The sequence below is a fragment of the Mustela putorius genome, unplaced genomic scaffold, assembly GCF_011764305.1.
Source record: "Mustela putorius furo isolate JIRA1106 unplaced genomic scaffold, ASM1176430v1.1 tig00003834_pilon_pilon_pilon, whole genome shotgun sequence".
In the NCBI taxonomy this organism is placed as follows: domain Eukaryota; kingdom Metazoa; phylum Chordata; class Mammalia; order Carnivora; family Mustelidae; genus Mustela; species Mustela putorius.
In genome coordinates, this window is record NW_025421987.1 from 26,194,582 (window position 1) to 26,221,234 (window position 26,653).

At 39.3% G+C, this 26,653-nt stretch overlaps 1 protein-coding gene across 3 annotated transcripts in view; it reads left to right on the plus strand.

Moving 5' to 3' along the window:
* Window positions 1–352: 352 nt before the first annotated feature.
* Window positions 353–26,653, plus strand: part of COL8A1 (collagen type VIII alpha 1 chain) — a 154,464-nt gene continuing 128,163 nt past the window's right edge. For 2 of the 3 annotated variants that reach the window (XM_004771917.3, XM_004771916.3), the window contains exon 1: window positions 353–573. The gene's annotated coding sequence lies outside the window, so the exon portion shown is untranslated. The remainder of the gene's footprint in view (window positions 574–26,653) is intronic. The other variant, XM_004771919.3, reaches the window with a different exon arrangement.

Below are 26,653 nucleotides of genomic sequence, written 5' to 3' on the forward strand. Positions count from 1 at the left end.
CTGAACCGTTATTTAGTTTTTCAAATTCACAGAAAACACCTTTAGTGCTAACAGTCACCCACAAAAATAATAATAATAATAATAATAATAATAATAATATATTTTTTTTAAAAAGTCACACAAAAGCAAAAAATAATCCAGTTCTCCTTTCCTTCCAGACCTTGCGTGTTTGTCTCTCTCTGTCCCCTATTCATCTTTTCCCCAACCCATTTGCCGTCTTTGGTCTACATCCCTTTCTCTGTTGTTCTTCGTTCCCCCTTTTTTCTTTCTCTTTCTCCCTCCCTCTCCCGTTTCCATTCCTTCCACCGCTTCTACAGCCTCCTCCCGTCGCGTCTCTCCTCCCTCTTTCGGGCTCCTGCTCTGCCCTCTCCGCCCCTCCCCAGAGAAGAGTGTCCAGCTCCTCCCGGGGCTACCCGCCCGCCGCTCCTTTCCTGCCCACCTACTATGAGGAGCAGCTCCTCCCACCTGCCCATAAAAGCCAAGTGCATGTTACCAGCCCCGGATCAGAGCACTTTCCCGGTCCTCTCCTGTGCGAGCCCCCTGAGCCTTTCTCCTGGATCTTACGTGCTCAAGGTAAGACAACACTTCTGCAGGCATATGACCTACTAGGGGTTGCTGCGGGGGTGGGGAGTAAGTCTCCTCTGGTCAACACGCTTACTGTTTGGTTCGAGCTGACCTCTACGGATGCCAGATCAGCTGCTCCTTTAACTAGCAACTGGTTTAAAAACAAACTTCTGTTTGAACGGTAAAATAAAAATTCATTTTGGGCAGAAACAGCAGCACAAATACTGCAAAAACCTTCTCTTTTTAAATCACTCTTCCCCCTTTGCCGACTGTTGCTGAAGTTAAAATGTATCTGTGTGGGGTGTTTTACTGACGTTTTTCATTGTAAATATTTCCTATATCAGTGGGGGCAAGGAAAACTTTGTCCCATTGTCAAAAATGTACTTTAAAAGAACACAATTAGTTTCCTAAAAATAGCACAGTCAAAAGGTCTGCTAACAATTTAGCAATGTTTTCGAACCCCCAAAGACAGCTTCTGTGAGTCCTTTAAAAAGTATCTTTCCAGGTTTAAGTGCTTGGAAAAAATGATGTGAACGGGTGCCCTTTGCACAGAGACGGTAATCAGGTGGCTGGTAGATAGGAAAGAACAAATCCAAATTTACAAGCTGGGGCAAAATGTGCTCTCACAAAGCTATCTTTTCAAGACTTTTCTAAAATGAGAATGGTGTTGGAACCAAGAAAGTATATAAAAGAACTTCATGAATTTCTATACATACACCTAAACATAAAGCGTTTCAATATGTTTCACAGCAAGAGAAAAATACAGGCCAGATTATACAATTCTTCTGTGTACACCAGACGGTTGTAAAGAAAGATCAGCTCAAAGGCTTTGGAAGTTTGAACCCTACTTGCCACCTTCTTTTCCCTCATCTAGTAAATTAAAATCCACCTGACTAGCACCCGGTTCTCAGAGTTATCCAGTGTTTAAGTCCCATCCCAGGTGAAGACTGCTGTATCTTCCCATTTCTGAGGTCAAAGAAAGAGTCCCATGCACCTGTGACAGGAAAAACATACTCTACAGCTACTTCTGTAAAAACCAGACACTTGGTACATGAAGTTTGCCGTCAAAATCTGTGGGCTGTGTGGGATGAAACTCTCTCATGTGGGAGAAAAACCCTCTTCAAATATTTCCTCTGGGGAATTAATTGCACAAGACCACATAGAGACGACAAACCAAAGCTGGCAGTCAGGAAACCAAACCACTATTTCAACCCTTAAGGTTCTTAAAGTAAAAGAGGAAGAGTTTCACTTTTTTTTTTCTTTTTTGTTTGTTTATATCATTTCACTTAAAAAGGGGAAACTCACCAAAGCTGTAAATAAAACTTCACCATTAAAGAAAGTACAATCATCAGAAGTTTAACGGAGGGTCTTTCAAAGCTATTCTCCATATCTTTTGCATATCAAAAGAAATAATAAAGATATACTAAAATTCTGTTGGCATGGAGGGAATGCAGGGCTATTATTCAAATGAAAGACTTACCCGGAAAGCTTTGTGTCATGCAAAATTTTGCTTCATTGGAAAAAGTTATTGCAAGGAGTATGGTTTCCTTAAAGAAAATGATATAAAATTACTATTGGCCAATAGTATGTGACCTGAGCATATTAAAATACCTTTCATCTGGAGCCACAACGCAGACTGCTTGCTTCATATCTGATGTTAACTGGGTAACCAACCACGACAAGAGCACAGGTATGGGACAAGGCCAAACCAAATGTGTGGCGTGTCCAAGTTAATTCTTCTTTTATGGTAGTACCGAACTCATGCTATCATCACAAGGGTGAAAAGACACTACTTCATTCACCAGATTTCCCTTGAGGGAAGTTATCTTTCCAGAAAGAAAAAAAGAGACAGAGAGAGAGAGAGAAAGTGCTCCCAACGTAAAAGAGCTCCTGTTATTCCTAAATTTGGGGATGAAAAGTGTTCTCCCAGAGTTAGCTTCTGCTTTTCCTGGCAGCTGATCCATTCTACCAGCTTTGAACCACTTAAGAATAACGGCCTCCCCCTTGTGCCATCAAGTTCAGCACCCTAAATAACTGGGTGAGATCATGGAGATCACTCATGACCTAACTTTCCCAGGGCCCTTTACTGGACTCTTAAAGTGATTCTTTCCCTATAGCATACACATCAGGCATGATGATTCTTCTCTTAAGTTTTTAGGAAAAGCAGTGCCGGGGTTTCATTTAGTTACTTCAGTATCTCCCCTTTGCACCCTGTATGGAGACCTCACGTGAGTCTTCTCTTTGTGCCATTATATAGCTGCTCCTGGATTGAGTTCATGGCCATAACCTAAGTGACACTGTTCCAGCAGGCTTGCTGGGCTCCTTTAATGGTTCTCAAAAAAGGAAAAAGGAGCAGCTGCCTGTTTCACTAGAGACACAGGGAAGGTGTACCACCAATTGCAAGGGCCTGCTACACCTAGGGAAACACACATTTGAGATTTTCTACGACTCACAATTCTAAAACGATATTCTTTCCATGACCAGCAAGTATATCCCACTTTCTTCCATTCATGCTACAAAAGTCAAAGAGAAGAGAATGGGGATGAGAGCTGAGAGTGAAGCCAGGAGGAATCTCTCATAGAAAGTGCTGTAGAAGAAGAGAAAGAGCAGAATCTCTTCCCAATACAACTTCTTTTTGCTTTAACTGATGTGGGACATGAAGAGATGCAGAGGGGCAAATATTCATACGTGATCTTGGCTTCTGTCTTAAATTAGTAAAAGTATTTCTACTAATACATTAAAATCTATCTCTGCCGTGTCCTTCTGGAACAGAGGAGAATAGCCCAGTTCTATGGACCAAACGATTTCAGGTCTGCCCCCCATTAAAACCCGTAGGACCTTAACAGTTACAATTTTAAAAACTATACGATGAGTACAAAACAGAACATTAATGGGTGGTTTACATCAACAAACCCACTTTCCCAAAGGGCCCAATGGTGGGTAATTATTTGCAAGTGAGAAGTTAGAAGCAACGGTGTACTCCTTTTTATCTGTGGTCACCCACTTCTGGTATGGCAACTTGCAGAGTGATGGAGATGTGGACCTATTTCCCCACCTCTGGTCCTCCCAGTAATCCTTTCTTCCTGCATTGGCTTCTTTCTCTTCCACTGAGGCTTCATAACCATACATACACATAATTTAAAGAAAGTACAGATCTTGGGCGCCTGGGTGGCTCAGTGGGTTAAGCCGCTGCCTTCGGCTCAGGTCATGATCTCGGGGTCCTGGGATCAAGTCCTGCATCGGGCTCTCTGCTCAGCAGGGAGCCTGCTTCCTCCTCTCTCTCTGCCTGCCTCTCTGCCTACTTGTGATCTCTCTCTGTCAAATAAATAAATAAATAATCTAAAAAAAAAATAAAAAATAAAAAATAAAAAAAGAAAGTACAGATCTTGAGACTAGAACTCAGTCTTCTGAGAGGTGCACTGTTCTCATTTATTGAGTGAAAAGGAAAACAAAAGGAGAGGAAAGGAAAAGATGAAGGGGATGAATGAATGTTCTTTGGAACTTAGAGAATGTTTTACTTTAGCATTTTGTGAAATGGACCTCTTAGTAACCAAAGCATCCAGAATTTTTAAAAAATAATAATTTTTTTAAAAGATCAACTCACTAGTTGCTACAAAATGCTAAGGTTATAATGAAAAAGATCTTCAATGACCTGGCAATCATTAACAGCAGTTTATACTCCCAGTACTGAATGAAAGCTCTGCGAAACTTGCCTTTTCCAGAGTGAAGAGTGAGAAAGAAAATTAACCACATTTCAGCACCAACAGAGAAGCCACTAATCAAACATTCCACTATTGCTTTGGTAACTGTGTTTGCTGTTTGAGGAAGGAGGTTCTTTATAGTCTATTCTCAAGCAAATAGTTGTGCAGTAAAGGGGTTAGAGGGGGCCCTTAATCTGGGGGCCCTGTAGACACAAATCCACAAAGCCACTGAAATTGTGTGACACCCACTGAAGTGACTGAAACAAAAATGTTCCTGAAAACTGATTACAGAGAGTAATTAGCTAAAATAATACTGAATTCTAACTGTTCAATGTGGCATAACAGCAAAAGCACCTCACAGCACCTCTAGCTGATTATATATGATATTAAAATACACCTGAGGGTTCACATTCAACCTCCTCTATTAATTTTGGGTTCATTGCCATCCTTCTTCCTAGAAAATGAAAACTTCCATTCTCCCCTTCAGCATAAGATCTCTCTTCAATTACTACAGATTAAGTTCCTGGAGTACCACTCATACTTGTGGATTTTCTCATTACCAAAAGTCTCATACTTCTCTTAAACAGGATGTAAATTTTCACTCCGGCAAATAAGAAGGCTTTACATTTTTGTAAACCTTAATTCATCTATCTAGAAGAAAGGTAATTTAAAATTGCCATTGCCTCCAACAGGCCCTTCTGAATGACGTTTCTAAACACTCTAGTCCCTATTCTAATTTCTTGGGTATTATACTGAGAGAATAACAGAGTATAAACGCTGGAAGGATCTTTGGAGCTAATTTTAACTGAAGTTAATTTAACAGGTGAGAAAAGGTCAGGGAGGTTGATGTCATGCCGAAGTTCACCCAGACAGGTGTAGCAGAACTCGGGCTCCAGTTCAGCTCTAGGTAGCTAGACTCTTTGAACAGTGCTCTATCTTGGCTAACCAGAGTGTGTTTTCCCAATACAGTATGTGTCAAAGATGTCTTAAAGTCTCATTAAAATATTTATGTGACAGAACAAATGTATTATTTTGTGATGGTTTAATAGCATAACATTCTTCTTCTCCCACCGAGTAGGCAGTGTGTTGGCCTTATGATCACCTTACTCCTTCCCAGGTCTTTAATGAGAAAAAAAGGCAAAATATGCATAAAGAACAACCAGAGGAAACTTTGAGAAACAGACAGATTGAGGAATATAAGCATGAAATATGTTCTGTCAGAGGAGAGGGGTCAATGACCCAAGAATATAGAGACAAGATAGTGCAGCAAAGAGGGCTCATTCCATCTTCGATAGAAGAGGGAGAAACTTGGTAGAATTTTGAGGTACTAGAGAAGAGATTTTTAATATGCCTGATCCAAGAGTCTCTCAAATGTTTGGGAGATAAAATCCTCTTTGGGTCAGGCTCCTTTCAGTACAATGCCATTTGAGGACTGACTCACAGGGGTAAAAGCTTTACAAGTATTACATCTTGTTAAAATTCTTCTTAACCCTTGACTGGGAAAAGAGCCTCATTTGACCTCTAATTCAACTGACTTAGCATACTAACTCTATAGATGTCAAGGCATCAAAATGTTTTTCTGCTAAGATAACGATATAATTTGGGGTGATACATAAAGTTATTCCAATATAGAAAATGATGAAGGTAGAAAAGAATATTCTTGTATCATTTCTGGAAATAATTTACCCTGAATAAGTGGACAGATGTTACCCCAGATGCTTCTTCACTTTCCTCTAAAGCCTGACAATTGTTTGCATATCTTTGAAATAGTACTTGTGTTTCTGAAATTGATTTATTTTATGTTAAAATTTACATAGTCTATGACAGCATCATCGTGAAAACATTCTTTTAAGTAAGTCTCTTGAAGACTGCCTCTCTTAAGCTCTCTATTGATGTGTTTACATCACAGGATATTTAGGCATTGGCATCATTTGATGTGCTGAGATTAAAGACAATCACTTCATGTGCTACTTTTCCAACTCTAACTGAATAGGCTTGGGTGTGGGTGTCAGCTGTTGGCTTCTCCAGGAAATAAAATGTGTCCAGCCTGTTACGGCGCTTCCCCAGTCCTCTCTGTTAGCTAGATAAAACAGCTGTTTTGTCACTGGGCCAGTGACCTCCATACTTCAGGCTTCGTACCAGGGCAACTATGGCTGGTTTATGCAGAAATTTTATGCTACCCAGCAGCAGAGTGGCTAAGTCACAACTGCCTTCAGATCAACAGGAAGACAGTGAATCCTAAGAACTGGTTTGAGAGCATTGTCCTGGGGCAGCTGGGAAACATTTTGGCAACTATTATCCTGTTTGGTTCCTCCAGCTATCCTGCCATGCGCACTCAAAAGATAATCTAAACTTGGTTCATAAGTTCAAAGTGATGACTGTACATTATTCTATCTCTTTAAAGATCTTTACTTACTGATAATCTAGTCTTAAAATCCAGCCGTCATGGTGTTCATCCATGCTATAAATCCAAAGAAGTGGCCTCCTGTTAAAAGGCAGATGCAAAGTAAGTCCAAGACTGATGTGAAGCGAGACACTAGGTTGGGCTAAAAATCTGTGGCTTAGGTGGCCAAAATAGAGGTTGGGAAAAATAGCAGATAAAAAGAGAGGTACAGAGAAAGTATGCTATTGGATCTATAACTCCTGATTTAACCGGAGTTCCCTTCCTAGCTCCCAGTTTATTCTAACCCAATGTTCAAATGAGTGGGGAGGAAAGTCAATGACCAGTAGAGGGAGCCACGGGGCTGAGTGTCTCAAAAACAAACAAAACAAGCAAAAAACCTGACTTGTACCAGAGGGGGCCTTTAGAGTTGAATTTTTCCTGATAAAAGGCAGTGACAGGTGTCCTTTGTAGCCAGTGGCTAAGATATACTAAAGGAGTGTATCACATTGTGGTTTTCTTTAAAAAAAAAAAAAATAATAATAATAATAATAACCAATATAAGCCTCTAGGAATAAATCACCTGCATTTCAGCAATGCCAGAAATGTCCAGGCTTGTAGAGGTTTGTTTGAAAGAAAACCAAAGCAATCTTAGAAAATGGTCTTTCCAAGGCCACCACTAGCCAAGACTAAATGCCCACGACTAAATGCTCAACTCAGTAAAAAACAAACCCTGGCAGCTGGGGGTCGGTGAGAGGAGGGCAGGGAAGCCCAGGCGCTTGAAAGATCATGAGCTAACAAAGGGAGTCCTGGTGCCCTGCCATGACTAGTCCTTCCTGACAACAGGAGCAGGAAGGAATCTGGGAGGAAGAAGGAGGCAGAAATGGGCCAAACAAGGTTCTCTGAGATGGCCTCAAACCTGCACTGTTGGATCCAGGTCTCTCCAAGGAGAGGCCAGGGCCTTGCCGAGACCGAAGTGAATACCTTTCCGTTGAACATTTCCATTGCACAGCTGTGTTGGGGATGGCTTGTTAAGACTTGAGACACTTGCATAATTCAGAACCCTTTGGGGGATAGAGATCAATTAGGACCATAAAAGAAAAATCCCTGGCACACCAGAGAAGGGCTGCTTGCTTTGTACAATTTATGACATTCACAGGAATACAGAGCAATCCTCTAAGTCTATGTCTGATGTCAGCAGAGATGAACCTATGAAGTTGGTACGCAGAGGCCTACGAAGTCCCCATTTGAGAAAATCATGTGTTTTAATCTCAAAAACACCTTGACTCTTTCTGGGGTCTTAGGAAAGTCATTAATCATCTCTGTGTCTTAATGTATTTATCTTAAATAGGAGAACAGTTTTCAAATAACCACTCTCTTTATCATTTAGAGACACTTGAGGTCTTGCCAGTTATTTTACGGAATGATGCTGCTTAAAGCATACATTGTTTCTGTTACTTATGTAGTGAGTGGATTATACTCAGAACACCTGGTAATGGCTCACAGTGTTGTAAACAAAATCAAGTCAAAATGGAATAAAATTCCAACAAAACACTTAACCTTTCAAGACACAGCACAAGCATTTTTGTTTCTTAAAATACAAAGGACAATTCCTTATGTCTCAAAGAGCCAGACAAGGTCAAGTGTAAGTAGAAAAGGGAAGAGAAAGAATTAAATTATGGCTTAAGAGTCTCAAAAGACCTCTGTGTTCATTTGTCCATAGTTTGACATTAATTAAAAACTAATTCTCCCCGCACAAAAAAGTTTTTTGTTTTAAAATTCTGTTGTAACTAAAGAAAGATATTTTTAATAATGATATTATATTATGTAAAATCTGAATTTTGCTTCTTCAACATTTCCCAAAGTGTGTTTCAAAAACAGCAGTACCTGGGATATTAACATGTGTTTATACAGAAAAAGCTTCTATGGTCAAATAATTTTAGAAATACTCAATGAAACAATATGATCAGTTCAATTCACTGCAAGTTTCACAAAGACCTTACTATGCTAATTATATTTTCATTTTTCAAAAATGTGACAGTAAATAGTGTGCCCTAAACTTATTTGCTGACAAATCTTCCCAACCTGAGAGCATCTCTTGGGACTGGTATTCTGTGGAACAACTTGGGAACAGTTTAGGAATCACCGTCCTCTTCATTATCTGAAATCTACTGGGACATGGTAATTTCAGTGTTGCTAGTTATTATGTAATACACATTGAGTGTTAGTATAGATTATGTGCTATGCCAAATCATAAAGTAAGGAACTATCCCAATGTAACCAGTTGAAAAAGGAACAAAAGAAGATGAATGTGTCTTGGTTCAATGGCTCAGTTCTTCATAATAAAAATAATAGCAGAAATGCCAGAATAATTTAAGTGTTTTGAAAATCTAGAAAGATAGATGATGGAAGAGAAGAAGGAAGGAAGGAGGAGGGAAGGGACATTGGACAGATTTAAATGATCTATTCCTTCCTTCTTCTTTCCCATTGTCTAGATATTGTGTGTAGAGAAATGACCATCAATAAGCAATAAATTCAGTAAACGAGGAGCCTACGTAATTTCACAAATTAGCTCAGCAATCTCTGATCTGATAATTCTGTGTCACAAATTAGCTCAGCAATCTCTGATCTGGTAATTCTGTGTCACCTTAACCACTGGTAAGGATCTCTAGCCAAACTTCTTCCTTGAGCATTTACTTTCTCACCATAAATAGGAATCTAATTCCCATAACAGGATCACACTAACTGGTATCCTAGTGTATCTTGCTCTATCAGGGATTATTTGGCTTATTGATGACACTCAGACCTCCAACTCCTATTAAATTTCCTGTTTCTCTTAGGGCCATACTCTGGGAATTCTCTTTCCCCTCCACAAAGATAATGCCCAGAGGTCAGTATCCTAAAAATGTGAGACTGGAGCATCCTCTCCTTTAAGAAAATAAGTATTTCATAGTCATCCAAACGAGTAACTCAAACTCATCATTAGTAGTTATAAAAATAGATACTATTGATTAAGTGTCTAACAGGATCTGACATTGTATCATTATCTCTGTTCCTTATATCAACCCTATGACAGCAGTATTATCATTCTCAATTTTCTTAATTTTTAGTTAATTATTTATTAGAGGGAGAGAGAGAGTGAGCCCAAGTAGGGTAGAGCAGAGGGAGAGGGAGAAGCAGATGCCCCACTGAGCAGGGAGCCAGTGTAGGCTCGATCCCAGGACCCTGAGATCATGACCCAAGCCAAAGGCAGGTGCTTAACCAACTGAGTCACCCAGTCTCCCCATCATTCTCAGTTTAGAGATGAGAGAAATGGAGCCTCTACTTGGCCAAGAGGCTTGCCCAGGGTCACACAGCTAGCAGGTGGCAGAGCCAGTATTCCCATCGAGGTCACACTCCACACTGCTCCTCCACACTGCCTTTCATAGTGTCTTCTAGTGTCACAAAAGGGAGAAAAAACATCAATTCCCTGTGACAATGCCTCTGACTCATAAAGAAAGTGAGAGAATTCCAGTGGCTCTGTTCCTAGACACTGCCGACTGGCTCTGTTTCTTGTTTAGTACTGTGATTTTAATTTCTTTCTCTTTTCTGTATTTTTTTCCTAAAAGCATGCTGTCATTTTGGAGCCAAAAAAGTAAGGGCTGTGTAACTAGAAAAACCAAAAAAAAGCTATCATTTCTCCCTAGAGTAATTTGTAAGGGCTAAGGTTTCTCCATAAATTCTCCCCAAGTGATCCCAAGTTGCTTGGCATCAGTCTAGAAGAGAGAGTGACAACCTAGCATGTCATTCCTAAGGCGGTAGAAATTCCCATGATTATATGAGGAACAGACAGAACAAAAGCATTACAACATGTTAAACGAACTTGAATCTGGCTCGTCAGATCATTCTCTTTGGCGTTACTTTTATTATCATCCATAGCCAGATGATGAGAGTCAAGACAACTTAAATGATTCCCTCAAGCCATGAGAGTCACCTAGAAAAATGTCTATATTGTCTACACCTGCTGCTTAACTGATATATATGGGTATATATGGAAATAAGTATACCTCGAAGCCTTCCTCTGTGTCGTGCCAAAGACTTGAGAAGAAACAAGGGCTAGTTCTTTCCATATGGTCACATCCTGCATACTTTTTTTTTGCCTTTGTCCTTGACCTTCCCTTTCTGCATGTGGTTTTTCCTAGTTAATCTACAAAATTAAGATTCCTCCTCCAAGTTTCAGATCCTCCAAGATCTGAATCAGGTATCTTCTGCTTTGAGAAGACATGCTTACTCCCTGCCTGCCCCAGGGTCCACTGTACAGCTCTGCCATGCTCCCTAGCCCCCTGGGCATGGCCCTGTCATGGCCATGTCCACGCTGTGATAGCATTGGCCTCTTCTATGTGCAAGACCGGGAGCTCTTTGCCAAAGGCTTCAGGTCCTGCTTATCTCTGCACCCTCAATACTTAGCACATAATAGAAACCTAATAAATGTGAAAAGGAGGAAAGGAAAAAGGGATGAGGCAATAGAATACAGTGACGGTGAATGAGAAGCCTTTAAATGCTCTTTTCTCTATCTCCATAGATTGTTCCAAGAAGACACAATTTTACCTAAGTCCATTCACACCCGGGCACACATAATTAGGTTACCAGTATGACACTTTTTATAGTGTTAAACTTCTGGAGCTAACCATGGCGCATGGGATGAACTTCCATTGGCATGCTAATATTAAATATTAACCTTCTATCTACTAAATTACATAAAGAAAAATTTGTTGGGTGATGCCACAATCCCAGGACTGTTAGTACTCTGCTCATAAATATTAGTGGCATCATGAAACATGGAACAAACACCTTAACTTGCCAGTTAAGCTCAGGTACCTCAACCTCTCTCAACCCAAACCACCTTTCCATCTTCAACCCTCTCTGGTCTACAGCAGGAATCAGGCCTAAACCACAAACATTATTATTCCCCAAAAATCCTCTTTCCTTTTCTCTACTGAATGTCCCTCATTGTTCTTAACACTTGACAAAATAACCATAAATTCAAGGTCTCATTAAAGTCTTCCCAAATATTGCAGCCTGCACTGATTCTGGTTTATTCTCAACTGACAAGCAGTTGCTACAAATGTCACTTACATGTTGCCTGTACACAAATCAGAGCTGTCTGCTAGACTATTCTGTAGTGAAGAAATGTGCCCTATCTGAGCTGCACAGAATGATAGCCACCAACCACATACTGGGAACTGAGCACTTGAAATGTGGCTAATGCAAGTCAGGTCCTAAATTTTTAAATTCTATTTTATTATAATCTCCTTAAATTTAAAATCAAATAACCACAGGTGGATAGTGCCTACTGTATTGGACAACACAAAATATTTACATTTTCATGTGCCATGTCTTGTATTCCTTGATGACCACATAAACTACTCAAAAGATGCTTTTCTGTATCCTGAGTGAATGTCACGACCACAGTAGTGTTCTTTAAATATTGTGTTCAGTGCATGGCTTTCCTACCATGCCTAGCATACATTATCTTAAGGAAGTCCTCTTCCCTACATATATAATTTTAATAAAATACTACAGATGGTATTTCCTTTTTTTTTTTTTTAGTTGCTTTAACTCACAGAGAACGGCACTGTAGTGTTATCTAGATCCTTTATCACTATACAAACAAAATGAGATAAAGAATGATTTGAACCGAGTCTTTCAAAGAGAAAGTTCCATTATACACTGCCATCTCTTTTCCCTTTTATAGGAAAAAACACGTTTTATATACCTGTTCATAGAATTGCTTCAATTTTCAATACGACTATTTCTACAGATAAAAACTGTCCTGGGGTATCCAAAACAAGTTCAGTAAGAGATTTTTGCCTCTATCTCCCTCTGAAATCCCATGACTCTCTGAAGGAAAGTAGTTCTTTATCATAGATTTTCCCAGAGCATTTTTGTCCCTATTTCTAGTGATCAAGCTGAGACTCTTTGAAGAAGGCTAAACCCTCTACCAGAAGGTCAAGGGAGGTCACATGTCTTTGGAATTTAACAATGATGTGCCCCTGGCACTTGCTGGCTTACCAACGGCCCTTCAGGAGTCATCATGCCAACAGGCCAACCACGCAATAAAATCCTGTGCCTGGCAAAGCCAAGAGCAAAGTGATCAAACAGTCTGGCTGCAGATTAGATTCTAACTTATTAATAAGCCTTCAGAAAATAAACCAGAGTGAGTCTTTAACAGCAACAGTTTACAGGAGATGTTTAATGATTTCGGAGGTCCGCCACACCACATGCCTTCCTTCTGACTCAGGGAAGAGCAGGATAGGGCAGAAGACACGCTCAAGAAGCCAGAGCCATCAGCTGTATCTTTTCCATTTACAGCTAAGTCTATCTGGAGTGACTGGAAAAATTTTCAATGAAAACTTTTTTAAAATAATAAAATAAAAGAATTTACCCAGCTATCATGAGCCAGACAACATCAAGAAATAATTATGAGTGTGTATTTTCCCCTGCCTTGTAAAGTATTTACAAATTATAGCATGAACAAACTCTAAAGTAAATGGTAAAGATAGCAATAACATTTAACTTGTAAATTTTTTATATTTAGCCATAAAAGAATCACCATGTGTTTAAATTACATTTGAATACATATAAATAAAATTCTCATCTGTAGACATGAGCCACTGGCTGCAGAAAGAATCCATGACTTCTTTTTAACATGGCAAGAACACTGGAGAGGCTTAGTACCTGGTTTTTATAAAATAGAATTCATTATCACCAGGTCAGCAAAAGTGTTAGTAAGTATCTTAATTTGGAAACTTTAAAAAATGAAGAGAGTGATACTGATAATAATAAACTCTGTAGAGAAATTTACTGTTTATGATGTATTTTATATACATTCCTTCATTTGAATTAGACAGAGGAAGATTTTATCTATGTTTTACACATGAGACAGTGGAGGCTTAGAAAGATTAAGTAAATTTCACATCATTTAGATAGTGAATGTTTTGAGCTACAATATGAAGCTGAATCATTGAATCCTCAAACGGACCCCCCATGAGTGCATATCCCCAGCTCAGGGCTCAATCCTAGAACCCTGAGGTTATGACCTGAACCGCAACCAACCGACTGAGCCAAACAATCCATTTTAAACCTGCCTATAATTGTTGAAGCCCCCTTTTCATTAATGCCAAAATAATGTCCTTTAAGGGGGAAGAAAAGAAAAGATCTTAAATCATCTATGAAAAACGACTGTAGTGTCACAAATAAAAGTGCTGAGCTAGACATGAAAAGTCATGGGATCAAGTCCCACTTTTGCCACCTAAAAAATGCAGCCACCCTAGCCAAGTCAGTGAGTCTCACTGAGTCTTTCTTTCCTCTGCTCCAAAATAAGTCTGCCTCTCCTGACTGTAATGGATGTTAAATGAGATAATATGTGAGAAAATGTCCGAAGCTCATAAGGTGTTCAGTAAACGTCATTTGATAGTAATCACTACAAATTACAGAATGCTTACTTAAGTGTCAGCATAATGGCACCTTTCCTGAGTAGAAGCTTCGAGCATTTCTTTCTATATATTGCAGATAAGGGCACTAAGGATCTTTATGCCTTGTAGTTCATTTGATGAACTCTGGACTCCCACTCTAGGATGAGGCTGTGAACATGTCATGGTGGCAGTGTGGGCTTTTTATGGTCTGATCTGTATCTCTGGTCTTTGGGGTTTGGAGTTGGGGGAAGGTAGAAGGGTTGTTTTTTGTTTTGTTTTTGTTGTTTGTTTGCTTGCTTGCATTAAATGGCACCGCATCCCTCTTCCCCCAAGGGAGGAAAGTCCATGATTGCACAGCCCCTTCCCAGTTCAAGGCCTCCTCCTTCTCGTGGCAAAATCCATCATGCGCAGACAGCTGTGGCATCATCAGGAAAAAGATGGCTGTCCTGGGTGTCTCATCTAAGGTCTTAGCTCATTCTACAGTCTTTCTGGAGTTTTATGCTGCTGTATCCTTCAGTCCTCCCACCGAGGCTGCCAGGGTTCCAAATGCATCCTGGTCCCTGCATTTTGATGCAGAAATATGCCTCCTTAAGCCAAATACATGCTCCCCATAGCATTCAATTGGCATTGAACATCAAATCCTCCCTTACACATGAAAAATACTCCCTTACATACGTTTCATTTTCCTGATAAAAATGTCCTATTTTTTTTAATCCCTATGCCTCAATTATCAAGAAATCTTTCAATCCAGGTTCCTTCCAAAAGTGGTTCTAAGAAACCCAAAGTTAGAATAAGGAAAATTGTAAGCTATAGTGGAAGGCATTTTAGTTCATAAAGACAAAAGAAGACAGACCACAAGAGTTTTAAGACTTTGTCAAATTCAGTTACCCTAGTTTCATTTCTTTAGGACTCCAGTCTCAACCTCACTTGTTCATTCCTTCAACACATAGATACTGGGGACCTACCTCAGATCAGAGCTGTCTTGAGGTACCTCATTAGAATAGGGAAAAGGGCTACAATAAAATAAATGCAATTCCATGGAAGTTTGGAAGCCTAACAATAAGGGAGGAGAAAAGGAAACTGTAAAAAGATAAGTGTATCTAAAGCATAATGGCATTCATTGAGGAGACAAATAGCCGTATAGCCTTAGGAAGTTTTTCTTTCTTTCTTTCTTTCTTTCTTTCTTTTCTTTTTTTTTTTTTTTTTGGAGTATTTTATTTATTTATTTATTTAAGAGAGAGAGAATGCATGCACGCACACACAAGTGGGAGGGGCAGAGGGAGAGGGAGAGAGAAAATTTCAAGCGGACTCCCCGCTGAGCCAGAGCGTCTGACATGGGACTCTATCTTATGACCCTGAAATCATGACCTGAGTCAGATGCTTAACCATCTGAGCAACCCAGGCACCCTGTTTGGGAAGTTGCTGAGGGAATCACTAAATCACGGCTGAATATAATTATTGACATACTTAGTGATGTCTTTAAGAATTAAGAAAATTTCATGTTTTTAAATAGATCCTATCAAAAGAAACATCTTGGTGCTCACAGATGTAAAAATACCAGCTTCGGGAAATGTTTAATTATCCAAAATGTCTCATTCTCTAAAGATTTGGGGCAGCTGAGTAAGCACATACATCCACAATTATGCATATGAATTATATGAAGTAGAATTCATGGTAAGCTAGAAAATTTCATGTCCCTAACACAAAGTATAACGGATTATTAACTTTTTGGTTGTCAGCTTCCAATAAAAGCATGATCAAAGTGGTTACCTGGAATCCAAAACCTTGAGTTCATGCTTTCTTTTCATCTACTGCAGCCGAGACCAGGGAAATTACCTCACTGCTCAGTGACTCAATTTATCTATTTGTATAATGAGAAAAACAAAAGCTTACCTCACAAGGGTCTGGTGGTCTTTGTTCCTGTTTCAAAGCTTGGAAATGCTTAATATAAATCCCAATAATAGCCTGGTTTGGGGTTATTATTTTTTAAGCAAACACCCCTCACGGAAAAGATGCAAACTAGTCCTTCCCTGCTTTTCTTTCCTTGCAATCTTTCCTTTCCAAAGATCACCACAAAGAAACAAAGAGCCAAACACACTGACTCACGTCTTTTTCTAATAGTGTTGTGGTCAATTTGCTCCTGCATAAAAAAGTAGTAGTGCAGCTTTGAACTCTGGGTTTTGGAAGGCCAAGAGTGGAAAAATGTCTTTAGCAGCAAGAGCGGCACATTCCAAATCTGTCCAAATCTGTCCAGTGTTAGAAAAGTCCGATTGAGCGTGCAGTTCCCATCGAAGTCTTTTCTGTTATCAGAACTTTCTGACAGAAGAAGGGGCTGAATTTTGCCTTTTGATGAAATGTGGAGTCGGGTATTTTTTTGTCATGTCAGACCTTACTCATTCAAGCCTTAAGATGGTTTCTCAGTTTGAACTTGCCTTTAGGACTGATGGGAAAATGGAGTGACTTTATGCCTGGAAAAGCTGGCTCCATCCTTCTTTGGGAGGAAAAGTTCTATATGGTTCAGAAAGCTGAAGATGTACTAAGAGTCTTCACACAAATTTCTAATTCTGATTACATTCCGTCATTGATCAGATGTCATGCTTTTTTTTTTTCTTAGATGTTGCTCTCTTAAAGTCTCTCACAATCTAACATAGTCATATAACTTTATAGTCCTATAACTTTATGAGAGTACATTTGCAATTGGAAATATATGTGTATATAAGTCTTGATACATTCCTAAGTGGCTGGTGAAGTTCTTTGTCTATTAAGGTTGAGCAGCTGGCCTATCCTACATATCACCCAACTGAAGAATTTATCTCAGTACTAAAATCTTATCACCTAAAGTACTTGAAGGACATCTCGGGTGTCTTCACTCTTTTCTCCCTGGGAGGAAATTTCCATAAAAACACTTTCAACGTACTGTTCCCCACCACATACCTTACCTGCAGACCATCCTGCCCTTTGCCCCTTCCCTCCTGTTACGGTGGAAGAGATATTTCTCCCATATTCCCTGGGTGTTCCTTAGCCACCCTGCCTGCCTTCTGGGGCTTTCACTCTGAATCATTTGCATCACCTGTCTATGGTAGCTGTAGTGCTCTTTTTCAGCACAACCCAGATAGTGACTCACCTCTGTTTGAAATCTTTAAGAGGTATTTCATGGCTCTCAAATTGAGAGTCTGGACTCTTGCACAGGATTTACAAGACCTCTTATGGTCTAGGCCTGCCCATCTTTCCAGATCTTTTCCTTGTCATGCCTCCCATTGTCCCCAACCCCACTCTATAGTCACTTTCTTTTCAGTGCCATAGCTCTTCTATTTTAGGGTTTTCTTCCACACTGTCCTGTCGTTCTGCCTAGAACACTCTTCCTTCTCATCACCTCCCAACTACCTGATCATTCCAGAAGTCTTCCTTAACTCCAGGACTGGATTAGCTGGCTCCGTTGTAGGCTCTCACATTGTCCCAACACCTCTCTATGGCATCAAACACTTTCACGGTGAATGTTTCCTTAACTGACTGTCTCTTTGGCTGGTCTATAAAGGCTGTTATTACCTGAATTGAATCTGTCTTCTAAGCAGTGTGTCCCCAGCACAGGAGTCTGAGTACAGATTTTCAGTATTTGTTGAATGACAAAACAAATGAAGGATATATAAATGATCATCAGAGGAACACAGTTAAGAGACAAAGCAGCAGATCTGAGGATTAACCAGAGTTTTAGAAAAGGAAAGTGGTCAAAAGCCTGGCCAAAAAGTCAGAAATCAAGAAGTCTTGCAACCAACAGTGCAAGGTTGGAATAAAAGGTCAAAGACAGGTTCTTAGCAATAATATATTGTAAGCAAAAACTGATAATCACAATACCCAGCCAGACTCTCTTATCCGCACCTTGGGCAAAGTTTCCTAGAGTGCGTCATGGCATGGCCCAAGGAGTACTACGTCGGGTCCACACCCCTCAACTTGTCCTGCTGACTCAGTATTTCATAGGGCGGGCCAGAAACGTACATTTTAATCAGTATCCCTGGGGATACTAATGCACCTAAGGTTCTAAGCTTGAAGTGAGGACAGTTACAACAACTGATCAAGTAGGAAGAACAAGAATAAGAAGCAAATACCCTTCCTAGTGGTGGTTGAGTATTGTGAACTTCCAGCTGCTCTACATGAGGTATGTGACTCCTGTAAAAGGACATCTTTCACTTGGTTCATTGACGGGGAGCAAATGCATATCTGTCTCATGGTTGGCCCTTAGAAGTTCCAACAAGTCATATGTATTGGCGGAGGGCAGCTTTCATGGCATTTTAGTCATAATTCCCACTTAACTTCTCACTGTGACCTCCCTTCTCCTGTTTGAATCATAGCCTAGTCTAATCCATCTATGCATTCCATCTGGACTAATGAGTACTTAACCAACATTCAATGAAACAATATTTCCTTGTCCATAACCTGGACAAAGGGCTAATAATAAATAACTATGAAAAATTCATTGTAAGCTATTACTTCTCTGAGAAAAACAAACATGCCCCCTTTATCCCCAATGAGCCTGTGGTTTTAAAAGCCTTTCCAATTTTGCATTATTGTCAAAGAAAAATAATTAGATATGCCTGACTAAAAAAAAAAAAAAAATCTAGAAAGCTCTATCTGAGGAAAAGAAGCTCACCTCAAACCAACATTTCCTTTTATGGTCATATGCTCCAAGCAGTCTCGTTTTTTCCTTTGGGTTTCACATATAGTTTTGTCATTTATGGGCATGGCTATAATCTGTCATGCTCACAATGAGTCCAGAATAAACACTGACTTTTGTTGCTATTCTATCATTTATAGCTTAAGATTACTCTTCACCTTTCTCCCAAGACTCTGTTCTATCACTGGCCATTTGACGTCAGTACACTGTACCTTAAGTCCTCCATAAACCAGAATGTATGTGATGTGGGCAGGGAAAAAACTACATCTTGATTTTCCCAAAGTAGTTTGAATCAAATGTTTTAAGTATAATTGAAAACATATTTTTATAAGCAAATAGAGCCAATAAACTAGAAAAGCCATATGGAAACACCAGGCCCCACTTCTCTGGTTTTTAATCAACTGCAGCAGAGGTCCTTAGGAAGAGTGAGACACTCATGTGCCAGCATGGAATCACACAGAAGGACAAGTGCTCCTCCACCAGCATGGTTCATCTGTTGCAAGTGCTCTGGGCGGAAACTTTAGCAAGGAAAGAAGAAACATGAAGGCCACCATGACTTTTTATAACCTTCCTAATGTCAGTGTGGGGATCTCATGGGGCCTTACACAGCTAGTATGATTGAAGGGGAGAACATGCCTGCCTTTGTCCCCTTCTGGTCCCCAGATATAGAACCCTTATTATCTTCCTATAATTAGTACTTTAAAAAATATAACTACAGAGGAAATATCCTCTGGACCTGGTCCTTTTCTCAATTGCTGTGACATGACTCCTACCAAAAGCGTGGGTCACTGTTGCCCTTCATCCCAATGCTAGCTGGCTTGGCCTCTCTAGTCCCTAAAACTAGAAGTCTTTGGTGCTGCAGTGGGACTGGCAATGGGAAAGGATTCTGGGCTAAGAGACTGAATCCTTGGCATACACTGACTCATCTGGCATACTGGTCTCCTCTATAATTTCTCTCACTATGAATTGGAGTGGATTTATTTACTCAATTTATAAAATGGCACCATTCATTAAAGTAAATCACTTGAGGTAAAAGAACTAATTATAGAGCTTTTAGTCAAAGTAAAGTAAAAGCTTTTACCTCTAGGCCTGGGGGCTCAATGTCTGAGTTATAGGTTTTTACTGCATGTGTTAAAGTTCCAAGGGACATGATTTGACCCAAATTTGTTGAATCGCTAACCATGATGTAACGGGCTCTTACTGTTTGAAAAACAGAGTAGCTATGTATAAAAATATCCCTATCAATGTCTACATCAATTTTTAAAATCTGTCTTATGCAGTGCTGACAAGGGAATGGAGATGGGGGAATGGTCCTACATTTATTGGTAAGATTCTAACTTGATACAACTTTCAGAAGTTAAAATAGCAATTCCACCCAAGAATCTATCTTACAGAAATACTCACATGTTTGCCTTAGGTCATAAGACTAATAATATTCATCAAAAGATAAAATTCAGAGTGAAAAGGAAGCCTATAGAATGGTAGGAAACATTGGTAAATCATGTATTTGATAAGGGGTTATTAGAGAACTGCTACAACTAAACAATCAACAAAAACAACAAAATTTTTAATGGGCAAAGGCTTGAATAGACAGTTCTCTAAAAAAGATAAACAAATAGCCAATAAGTACATGCATAATGAGATGCTCAGCATCACTAATCAGTAAGAAAACACAAATTAAAACCACAATACAACATCCTGCACACCCATTAGCATATCTAGTATTTAAAAAAAATAAAACCGAAAATAACAAGTGTTGGTGAGGATGTGGCGATATCAGAACCTTACACACTGTTGGTGGGAATATAAAATGCATAGCCCCTGTGGAAAACAGTATGGCAGTTCCTCAAAAAATTAAAAATAGAATTACCATATGACCCAGTATATACTCCACCTCCACCCAAAATAATTAAAATCATGATCCCGAAGATATATTTGACACTCATGTTTGCTACATAGCACCACTATTCATTCACAATAGACAAAAAATGGAAGTAACCAAAGTATCCACTGATGGAGGGATGAAAGGATAAATTAAAGACGGTATACATATATAATGAAATATTATTTAGCCTTAAAAAAGAAAAAAATACTCACACATGCTATAACTTGGATGAAACTTGAAGACATTACACTAAGTGAAACAAGCGAGCCACAAAAAACAAATATTGTATGATTCTACTTACATGAGGTACCCTTGAATAGTCAAATTCATAGAGACAGAGAGAAGAATGGTTGTTCCCAGGAACCGCAAGAGATGGAGAATGGAGAGTTATGGTTTAATGGGTATGGGATGATAGTTTTGTAAGATGAAAAGAGTTGGGGATTGATTGTACCACAAAATGAATGTACTTAACACTCCTGAACTATACACTTAAAAATGGTTAAGATGGTAAATTTTAGGTTGTATTTTACCACAATTTAAAAAAAAAAAAAAGAAAAATGGTGTTGATTATAGTAATAGCACCCATTGAAAAGATGTTGTATATATACATGTATTAACTTAGAAGAACGTACAGATCTATGTTTTGAATCAAAAATCAATTTTTAGGACATGATTATAATGACTGTATTAGTTTGCTGGGGCTGCCATAACAAAGTACCACAAACTGGGTGACTCAGAACAATAGAAATGTGTTGTCTCACACTTCCAGAGGCCAGAAGGCCAAGATCAAGATGTCTAAAAAGTTAGTTCTTTTGGAAGGTTGTTAGTGAGAACATGTTCCATGCCTCTGTGTTAACTTCTAATGGCCTTCTGGCAATTTTCAGCATTCCTTTGCTCATAGATGATGCATCACCCTCTCCCTTTATCTTCACGTGGTATTCTTGTGTGCATGTTTAGCTTTGTGTCCAAATCTCCCCTTTGTATAAATAAGGACACCAGTTGTATTGGATTAGGGGCTCACCCTACTCCAATATGAGCTCATCTTAACTAATTATATTTGCAGCAAACTTATTCCCAAATAAGGCCACGTTCTAAGGTATTGAGAGTTAGAAGTTCAACACATGAATTTTGAGAAGATACAAGTCAACTCAACAATGATGTTATATATGAATATATGAAGGCCTGAATGGTACCTATCAAACCACTAACTTGAGTTACCCCCTGGGAAATGGGGAGTGAGGAGAGTGCATAGGCAATCCTTACACTTTAATCTCCACACTTTTGAATGGATTGAAAAGTGTTCAACAAGCATGTATAACTATTGCAAATATAAGCAAGCAACTTAAAAGCTTTTAAGGCACTTTGTAGATGTCCATCACGGTAGATATTAGGCTGCCTTGGAGATAAGTGACAGCAACAATTAAGTGATCCAAAACTGCTAGAATACTTTTCAGATATCAATGTGCAAAGCAGTAGTATTTTATATGTTCACCAAAAAAAAAAAAAAAAAAAAAATGGAAGAAGAAAGAAAGAAAGAATGTGAGTCAGTGGTAGAGTGGAAATAGCACTGCACTAGAGGTCCAGAGAGCTAGATGGAGTTCCATTTCTGGCAGTAGCTGGCCATGCGACCTTAGGTTCTTAACCACACTGGAATTTGCATTTCTGTCTTTAAGTATTTATATAAATTTCAGATATGCAGTACCTTGTCCTATGTTTATTCACATCTGGCTGATATATGTATGTTGTGCATCAGCACAAAATTTGACTGAGCCTAAAAATATCCAACCATCACCTCTAGACAATGATCTGAATGAACATAGGAGGCCACTGACCTGACCTACATGCTTGAAGGACAGTATTTCAATGTTATATGATCAGACAGCCCAATTCTTCTGTTCTGCCTCTCCAAAGAGTCTATACCACTTCCACTATTGCTAAGGGAAGGGCAGGTTCCACCTCAGACCCATATGACAAACAGCTGAATTCTTTAAACTTGTGTCACTCCTCCAGAGCTTCTCTTCATTCCTCCATTTAATTGGGAAATCATTATTAAGTACCCACTATAATAAGCCAAGACTATACTAGGCCCTGGGGATTTCATGATCAGAAAAAATAAACTAGGCCCTTACTCAGTTCCACTAAGGTCAAGAAAACAATGTGAAATGCATTTTGGTAAAGGAATTACACGGTGTCCTGGGGTGGGATGGGGAGAACGGCCTGCTCTCTGCATTCGGGGCTCCTAATGCAGACTTAAGACTTGAAAAGTTTTCCAAAGACTTCTCTTCCCATAATGGCATCAACTCAAGCTTTGAAATCATGAGGTAACTTAGCTTACTCCCCACCAGCTTTCCAAGAAGTCTGTTTTCCAGTTGTCTCTATGGCTCCTAGAGAAGGACAGGGCTCGAGCTGGGAGTAACCAAGCCATTGTGGTTCAGCTGCTCAAAGAAAGACAGTGGCATCTCTGACCAAAATGTATTAGCTGTTCAGGTAGGAGAATCCATTCTGCCGAGTCCAGGTATAAAGAGTTTCAGGTATTTGACCATAAGACAAGAGAATAATGAGGAATACTGATTCTTTCCTTGTCAAAGTCAGTATCTACCATAGACTAGCCTCACTTTTACTAAACATTCCATCAAACACAAAGCATCCATTTGGAAGTCCTCAGAGTACATGTTTATCCATTTCTCCAGGCATAGCACATACCAAGGTGATAGGGCTCACATCCCTTCTCTGTTTTTCTCCAAGTCGCTTCAGAATTCTTGTTTCCTGTCCTCATAATGTTTTCTTTAACATTGGGTTACAAAGCTCAAGTAAATACACAGTTGTTGATTTGTTGTTGTTGTTGTTGTTAGATTTCTTTATTTTTAGAGAGAGAAAGTGCTAGATCAGGGAGATGGACAGAGAGAAAGGGAAAGAAAGAATCCTCAAACAGACTCCCAATTCAGTGGAGAGCCCAGTGTGCGGGGCTCAATCCTAGGACCCTGGAATCATGACATGAGCTGAAATCCAGAGTTGGCCGCCTGATCAGCTGAGCCATGCAGGTGCTCTGTTGTTGATTTTTGAAGGAGTCATGATCAAAGAGGTGGAGGCAGTGTTTTGGTTTGTCTTTCCACTGCAATATGCTTCATAAATTTACCAAATCCTAATTAAGCTTATGTCTCAGTCTTTGACATTTAACTCTTATTTTCCAGCAACAACCATTGTCATTTTTTCCTATAATTGATTTCTAAAATCATGAAAAACTTACACTAGAGGAAACAAGCTTGATGAGAAGGGGATGAAGATGGTTACGTTTTTGTTTTTGTTTTTTTTTCTCCCTCAGAAAGAGATTTACCTGGATCCCTTACAGAAGCCAGGTTTCTCTGAAACTTCTAAAAATTTAGAATATTTTTTAAAAATTTTCCTAACACACATTTCTTTTAAATAATCAGTTTAAGTTTTTTTCTAATCCTGTTCCCATTCTGTAAATTCATCTACCACTGTTTTGTTTGGTTTTTTGTTTTTTTGTGGGTTTCTTTATACAGCAGAAATTACATCAAATTCATTTATTTGGAGATTCTGGGTGCCCCTTCCTGCAGGCATTCTCAACTTTCACATGAGGTTCTTGGAGCTCCTAGCTCTCTGGCCTTTGGGGAGTGGAAAGCATCCCCCAGCTCCCTCCTTCACATAGGAAAAGCTTCTTACCATGAGCACTGCCTCCCCCATGAGCTGATGTTCTCAGTTCCTACCTCCCCATCTCAGGTCCTACCCACTTTCTCAGATAAAGTGGGATTGGGGTAAGGGCTGATGGGGATAAGGAGAAATGTTAAGCTTGATTACCCCATGGATGGTACTTCTGGGGTCACCTTAGTCTGGACACATTGGGGTGTGAGAAGCAATTGGTGAATTATTTTATTACCACTTCTCTGTTTTCTGCTGGGACCCCACACATCAATTTCAGTGCAACAGGAAAAGTCCCATCGACATCTTGATATTTGTGGTACAAAAAAAAAAAAAAATGGTCTGACTTTTATTCCCATCACTCAGAGCCTAGCATAGTACCTTGTTCTGTGAGCAGTGATGGAAACACTCAAAATACTTCTTAATTCTTATTATGGAATTAGGTATTTGAGACAGTGACCAGAAACTCTAGATCTCAACCTGAAAAACCTGCTGAAATTAGATTGTAGGTATCATGTAATGTATCCTGATGAAGTCACAGAGACATCCCACCCAGGAGGGAATTCCTAAACCCCACTCTGAACCTTCCCAGGGTTGTCTCAATCAACAGAAAAATCTCCCATATGGAGAAAGAACAGGGGCCATGTTTTAAAAATGAAATGCATGCTTACTGAGAAATGAAAAACAGAAACTTGATGAGACCATCTTTTATCTCTTTTTGAGCAAGCTCCTTGAACTTCAGAACGTTTCCTTAGCTCCTGGAATCTAATGTCACCAGAGTCCCAAATGGGAAACATTTTGCCACAACTCACAATTTGTAAGTAAGAATTCTCCTCCTTAAGATTTGATTCATATTGTGGGCCTCCTCACTGGGTTTTCTCCCTTTCACAACTCAGATAAATAAAGTGTGTCTGTCCATGTGGTTGTATTTTCATACGCACAGCTTCAGTGAACATTTTTGGGTCATCAACTGAACACATTAGATACATCCCTTTGTAATGTATGCACTCAGAGAACAAAAACAAACTAGTGTGGAAGTTTTGGGAGAGGGGTGGATTTATCTAATTTTGTTGGTTTCAGCTTCCTATCAAAACTCATTTCACATCCTTATATAAACCAATTTTCCTCTCTGTACTTCCCTCACTCTCCCAGTAATAAGGGACACGTCTACTTTTATCAAACAAGTGCCACAGCAATTTAAGAAAAAAGTAGTTTGGGGACACCTGGAGGGCTTAGTTGGTTAAGCGCCTGTCTTCAGCTCAGGTCATGATCTCAGGGTCCTGGGATCAAGCCTGAGTTAGGCTGTCTGCCCAACGGGGAGCCTGTTTCTCCCTATCCCTCTGTGCTCTCTCTTGCTCTCACTTTCTCTCAAACAAACAAACAAATAAAGAAATAAAAATTTTTTAAGAGAAAAAAAGAGTTTTAAAATAAAACTGAGTTTATGGAAGAAATCCTCTTTGTTCCATCAAAAATTTTGCAATTAACCATGTGCCCCTGGAATGTCTTCACCTCCAGTCTTCATTTTCCTCATCTATCAATGTAAAGCCAGGCTAATTTATTATCCATTGATTGCTTATTCTATAACAGTTTCCATGGAGGGCACTTACCATATGTTACCATTTTTATTTTGTATTCACAATAATGCTATATGAAAGGAATCCTAATCTGTATTTTATAGATGAAGAAATAGGTGCAGGAAGGTTAATAGCTTGCACAGCACATGAATAATTGCAAAACCTGATTTCAAACCCTCATTCATTCAATTTTAAAGCCCTGGTTCTATGTGCTATAATATGCTATCACCTAATTGAGCTCTGTACTCCCTAAACTATTCCTTTAGTTCTAGTTCTGAGCCATGAACTCATTTCAAGAGGCATCATTGGTAAATTATTATTGTTGATTTTATTTATAATAAAAATAGTATACCTTAATATTTTGTAACAACTGTCATGCCATGAATGGTGGGGAAAAAAGAAATACACAGCCTCCTCAGAAGACCATCTTTACTGTTGGGAAGAGGTTTTTCTCCATCTGTGTCTCCCTTCTATTCCAATTTATTGTTTGTACTTTAGAGTGAATTTGATCATTGTTTCCTCTCCCTCTCTTATGATGGGAAATACTAGAACAGGATGAGCTTAGGGGGAGATACAAAAATATTGTATTGAGACACCGCAAGGAATGTTAATTCCTTCTTTCAGTCACCGTTTCAGGAGTTGTCTGTACAGATTAAAAATAGAAGGAATGAAATGTCCATAGATGGACACATGAGGAGCCCAAGGCTTATGTAAAAGGGTTCTTCATCATCTACCCTTTTTGTTTTTTTCTATTTTTTTTTCTTGT